Source organism: Mastomys coucha, chromosome Y (assembly GCF_008632895.1).
Source record: "Mastomys coucha isolate ucsf_1 chromosome Y, UCSF_Mcou_1, whole genome shotgun sequence".
NCBI lineage: Eukaryota > Metazoa > Chordata > Mammalia > Rodentia > Muridae > Mastomys > Mastomys coucha.
In genome coordinates, this window is record NC_045031.1 from 68032 (window position 1) to 74992 (window position 6961).

Sequence of the window (6961 nt, forward strand, 5' to 3'; positions counted from 1 at the left end):
GCTATTAAAAACAAGGACATCATGAATTTTGCAGGCAAATGGATGGAACTAGAAAATATCATCCTGAGGTAATCCAGACTCAAAAGAACACACATAGTATTTTTTCACTGTTAAATGAATATTAGCCAGAAGGTACAGAATATCCATGATAAACCCACAGACCCAAAGAAGTTAAACTAGGAGGTCTGAGGTCTAAGTGAGGATGCTTAAATCCCACTTGGGGACAAAATAGTCATGGGCTGCAGAGGGAGGGATTTGGATGGGAGTGAGGAATGGGATGGCAAAGGGGGACAAGAACAGGTATGGGGAGAAATAGGAGAGAAACCCAGAGGGTCAGGAGAATAAATGAAAATGTGCAAGTGCCAGGGGCAGGGGCAGGAAGTCCAGAGACCTGGGATAGAGGAGGTTCCCAGGAATCAATTTGGGTAACTTTAGTTGAAATGCCCAATAGTGGGGATATGGAACCTAAAGAGACAACCTCCAGGATTCCCCACGGAGGAAAAGGCACACCAACTCACCTACAAAACTTTTGATCCAAAATTGTTCCTGTCTAAAAGAAATCTAGGGACAAAAATGGAACAGAGTCAGTAGGAATGGCTGACCAATGACTGGCCCAACTTGGGATCCACCCAATTCCTGACACTATTACTGATGCTATGATATGCTTATAAACAGAAGCCTAGCATGGCTGTCCTCTGAGAGGCCCAACAAGCAGCTGATTGAGACAGATGCAGATACCCACAGCCAAGCACTGGATGGAGGTCAGGGACTCTTTATGGAAGAGTTGGGTGAAGGATTGAAGGTCCTGAAAGGGATGATAAACCCACAGGAAGACCAACAGTGTCAACTAATCTGGTCTCCTTGAGCTCCCAGAGAGTAAGCCATCAACCAAAGAGCACACAGAAATCTCCGGAGTCCCCGGACACATATTTAGCAGAGGTCTACCTTGTTTTTGCCTCAGTGGGAGAGGATGTGCCTAATCCTATGGACTTGATTTGGGGTGTATAAAGGGTGGGTAGGGTGGACACCCTCTCAGAAGTGAAGGGGTAAAGGGATATGGGGAAGAACTCTGCAAGGAGGGATTGAGAGTAGGGCAGCATTTTGGATGTAAGTAAATAAAAAAGTCTTTAAAAATTATCTTATTTATTTACATCCCAAACATTGCCTTCTCCCAGTCCCCCCCTTACGGAGTTCTCTCCCATTACTCTCTCCCCTTTTCCTCAGAGAGGGTTGGGCCTCCCCCACCCCCCTTGGCACATCAAGTTTCTGCAGGGTTAGGCACATCTTTTCCCACTGAAACCAGACAAGACAGCTCTGTTGGGGAACAGATTCTGAAGTCAGGCAACAACTTAAAGGACAGCCCCACTCCAGTTGTTGGAGGACCCACATGGAGACTGAGCTGCTTGTCTGCTACAAATGTGCTGGGGCATGTATGCTCTTTGATGGTTCAGTCTCTGAGAGCTCCCAGGTGTCATTTCTTCCAAATGCTTCTGTTTTGTGCAGATGATAGTCTATAGAATAAAGTAGTATATTAACATTATTCATTAATATTGGCTTTGTATCTAATTCTATTTTTTTTTTCCGAGACAGGGTTTCTCTGTGTAGCCTTGGCTGTCCTCGAACTCAGAAATCTGCCTGCCTCTGCCTCCCAAGTGCTGGAATTAAAGGTGTGCACCACCACCATCCAGTTAATTCCATTTTTTAATGAAACTGGTTTGTGAATATTTATCATTGTAATCCTGCTTGAGAGCTCTCTAGTCACAGAACATATAGAATGAATGAGCAGCAACATTGGAATGATTTACAGGCTGTAGTCTAATTAAACTAATACTGGTCAGCTGTGAACAGAGTCTAGATAACTAGTATTTGTTCAGTCTCACAATCCTGAAAAAGTAGATTCATGTCCTTATATAGATTCCCAGCAGAAGATGTGTCCCAGTTTAAAGGAGTGTCTGTCTTCCTACCACAAGATCTGAATTAAACCTATGTGTTTTCCCACCTTAAGATCCAAATGTAAAGCCTGTGTCTTCCTCCCTTAAAGGTCCGAATTAGAAGTGGATTTGCTCACTTTAACCCAAGCAGGTATGCCTTCAGTTTTGTGTGTGTGTGTGTGTGTGTGTGTGATGGCAAAATTACAGCCTCATTCCTGTAAATAATCCCAATAAAACTAACTGGTTCACCCAGTGGCAATTTGGCTGTGTTCATTCTTTTGTCTGTTGTGGGGTCACTATTTTGGGTGTGTTGCATTTCTTTGGGAAATGTCTTGTCACACAATATAATTGGTGCCTGAATTAACAGAATTAAAGATGAGTTGAGAAGAAGTAAATGCATAATCATGGATAAGGATAGCAAAGCATGCAACTGAGGCTGAGAAACTCAAGGAGGAAACATCTGCAGAGAAAAGTTTGATACAAAATTATCCTTTTCACTGTGGTATAGTGTCCCTTTGTTTTATAATAGCAGTTTCACAGATCATGCTCTGAGTACTATCACATACAATTAAGGCTGACCCATCAGAATTAGTAATGTCTATAGGAGGAATCAAGGATTGTAGTCTTTATCTATGTGGTCATAGCTATGTAGCCACAGGAATATGGAAATATCTTGAAAACTGTTAAAGAGGTTTTTGAGATTACCATAGAAGGGTTGAGATTGTCAGTTAGTAGAAGCCAAGGTTGCCTGACCACTACTGTTGCAGTTAGAAATGCATCTTTGATAGAGATGGCAGCCAGGCCAGAAGTTATTTGTGTAAAGGAGAAATTACAGGCTGGAGAGATGGCTCAGCAGTTAAGCACTGACTGCTCTTCTGAAGGTCCTGAGTTCAAATCCCAGCAACCATATGGTGGCGCATAATCATCCATAATGAGATCTGATGCCTTCTTCTGGTGCATCTGAAGACAGCTACAGTGTACTTATATATAATAAATAAATACTTAAAAAAAAAGAAATTATAACAATAAAGGAAGATGCAGTAGCATCCTTCATGTTAGCCTCTGATTTGGCATGTAAATGAGAGGATGAAAGAGGGGGTAAAAGCAGTAGAAGATACTCTTCAACTTTGATATTTGGTAGAAATAGAGGGGAAATCTGTGACTCAGTATACAGATTGTAGCCTTTAAAATGGTCCATACAAGAAACTATGGTAATGTTTAATACTGAGTACTGAGCTGCTGGAATTGAAGAAGACTTTTAAACAAGCAAAGAAAGATCCTGTCTCAGCCTGACTTGTAAGGGCATAGGAGCAGGTGTGAGGACAGAAAAACTGGGTGACATAACTTCCCATTCCTCGTAAAGGCTTCAAAACCTAAGCTGATATGAGGGAAATCACTTCCTCCCTGATGGACTGGTTTATCAGAACCATTAGGAACACTTGGTTATCTGCATCTGAAGTCCTCATAAATGTCTGGGTATGAAAAACAATAGATGGGGGACAGACACTATCAAAGGCATTAAAAACAAGGAAAGCCATGTTTGAAGCCCAGATCACTGGACCAGATCAAACCAGAGAGGAGTTATGAAAAAGTTATTGATTCAGCAGAAACCTCCAGTCTAATATGGACCTTTAGCAGTGTGATGGTTTGTATATGCTTGGGCTAGCAAGTGGCACTACTAGGAGGTGTGGGTTTGTTGTAGTAGGTGTGTCCCTGTGGGCATGGGTTTAATACCCTAGTCTTACCTGTTACGGGAGTCTTCTCTTAAAGGCTTGCAGATAAAGATATAGAAGTCTTAGCTTTTCCTGCACCATGCCTGCCTGGACACTGCCATGTTCTGCCTTGATGATAATGGACTGAACCTGTGAATCTATAAGCCAGCCCCAATTAAATGTTGTTCTTATAAGAGTTACCTTGGTCATTGTGTCTGCTCACAGCAATAAAACCCCAAGACAAGCAATTTTGCTGATTCTGTTGGTGTGGCTATAAAGTACAAAAGGCTTTATTGGATCTCAGTGACTTAGACCAGCACATAAAGTAAAACAGCAAACTTAAAGGAGATTAAAAGATAAAGCAAAGGAAGAGGTCTATCTGGGTTCTTTAAAGACAAATGTGGCAAGATTCATGTTGTGCAGGAGTTCTGAAGTGGGGATGGGTTAGGGAGAGGGGTCACAGAAAGCTGAACTTTGTGCTAAGGAGCTTCTGGAAGGCTTTAAGGCTTGAAGAACAGTTCATAGAAAATACTTGTAATATAGAATACAAATGAAGATGATCAAGCCTCTCCTAGGAGTAGTAATTATCCCACCAGACTAAAGAAAGTACATTTATCTCCAGAAAAACATAATGCTATGAGTGGAAATAACTTGCCAAGCCAGGAACTCTCTCAAGAACAGGTATGGTGAAAAGCGGGGCAACAGATACAACACTGGGCATCTCTGACTCAAAGAGGCAGCAGATTTAGTAGGAAAGATTCCCCTTTGGCCCTGAGTCTCTGAGTAGATGAAGTCAAACTCATTGATTTCATCAGGTGTGAAGAAAAGCTCCATGGAAGAGCTCCAGAATTTGTAAAAGTAACAGTACATAGAGAATGAATAAAAATTATAAAAACATAAGTTGGTTATATGTTCACTAGGCCCCTTCTCCCCAATAAGTAATAAAGGCTGCTGAGAGTCAAACTTAGACATGTCAAGCTACAAAGATTCTCAGACAAGCCACAAAACACACACACACACACACACACACACACTCTCTCTTTCCTTGTCTGTCTGTCTGTCTGTCTGTCTCTCTCTCTCTCTCTCTCACACACACACACACACACACACACACACACACACACACACACACACACACACACAAACACAGAAAGAGTCACATGGAAAGGATATTCTCCAACCTGTTCAGTTGCCTGCAAGCTTTGTGCTACAGGTTGCAAGGCAGGACTGGGCTTATGTGACACAGATTTCTGCTCCTGAAGGTTATTGCTCACACATAGTCCTGAATCAATCACAATCAAATTATTGGTTCATCAACTTAGACTTTCATAGTAGTTGCACTTTGGTCAGTTGTGGGCTAAAGTGCATAGATGCATGAATAGTGTCCACATCTCAAAAATGTAAAGAGGGTGAGATCCCTCTAGCATTAGGAATTCATATGGAATATGATGATTTTTAAGAGTCCAAAGTGATGCATGACTCCAATAGAACAGCATCTTCCAGTCACAATGGGAGTTATATAATATAAACTCAGAGTTTATGATAACATCCAGAAACCAGTTAAAAATTCAAGCACTGTAAAGGGAAAGTAGACACAAACCCCAGCTCTAACCAAAAAGCTATTTGCAACTGATATTTCCTGGAAAGGAAAAATTAGTTTTCTGCAGTGTACTATTTTATTGGGTCTATCAACTATATGCCAGGGCAGATTCAATGCTCTCCTGGAGAAGATGGAAAACACAAACCAGCCTCCATGTTTTTGTACACAAATTTTATCTTGCTGTTTCAGAGAGGACAGGGAGATTCAGGTAACCAGTATTCTCTGTTTACATTCCTGCTACATCCCAGATTTGCTAGGGAGTTCTACAGTCACTGAGTCCCCTGGATAAGAGTGCAGCAACCGTCATCCTGCTTTGGAAAAGCAAAGATTTGGGATTAAACATCTTTCCTTCCTGTGAGGGAGAATGTAAAGTCAGTATTTTAAGAAAGGACACTATCCCCATCCTTCCTACATAAGGACTATCATTTCTCCAGATTAGATGTTTCAAATACTTCCTGACACCCGTAGGAACTGGGGAAAGGAATTACCTTTCCACTGTAACAGCCCTTAGTATGAAAACTGAAGTGTCACTGCTGATACCAAGTCCCACTCAAATTCCAGCTGAGGTTTGAGGTGGAGGGCTGCTGGAATTTCCTATAAATTTTGGAGACAGCATCTCCAAGGGACCTGTTCAATGAATGTGTGTTCATCTCACACACAAACATGAAGGAACATGTGGGACACTCAGTGTAATATGTACCTACTTACTGAATCTGAACCTTGAGGAAAACAAACCCACTCACTGGTGAAAGGTGCTTCTAGAAAGAGCTTCCATACTTTCTAGAAAGATCTCTCCTTCAATACTTCCTCAAAGCAAAGCTATGCTTTGGGCCCTGATGGAGTCTTTCCACACATCTGCAGCATGACACTCTCAGAATGAATCAACATAGGAAGGGATCTGTATTGATGAGATTTGGGGAGGTGGGTATCCATCTTGCCAGTAGTGACATTACATGACAATTCCCTCAGACAAAATGGATTTGTATTAACAGTTACATATTCCTATGGTTAGGGTACTGTCACTCTGTACTGGCCCTAAACTATCTTTATCTGAGAGTTAAGGAAATCAGTTAATGCAATTCTTAATAGCACTGGGGAAATGATGAATGTGAAGGGGGGCACACTTATAAAATATGTTTTACCCGTGTTCCTATTTTCCCAACAACTTGCTGTTCAACAGGATGCAGATAAAGGTATGCCAACACAAAGACCAAGGAACTCATTAGGGACAGGGTCTACTCTGTTCAACAGTGTCTACTCTGGCCTTAGGGATCTCTGTTTCTGAAAGACATGTTTAGTACCATCCTAGTGGAAATTGGCCGCATGTTTGTGAGGGATGTGGCCAATGCAATGTATCCATTTCCTGTTCAACCCTTATCCTCAAAGTTCTCAGTCTGGTCAGAGAATCTGAATGAAGAGAATATAGCTTCAGAGGCTTGGATATTACTTCCTGTAAATATCCACACTCCACAAATAATCAGCAGGAATCAAGAAGACCTTTGCCAGTATTTATCTCAGTCATTTCCATTTTACATGTGGGTGCATCTTCATTAATGGTCTACAGTCAGAAGTGCTCTGCTCTGTATGCTGTAGAAAAATATGAGAATCAAGGTAAATATTCACCATATTTGCGTCCTAAAACTTCCCAGTTTTTGATGGATGTTGCCCCAGCACCGGTGATTCTCAAAATTCTACAGCACCTGGGTTCAGACATCGAT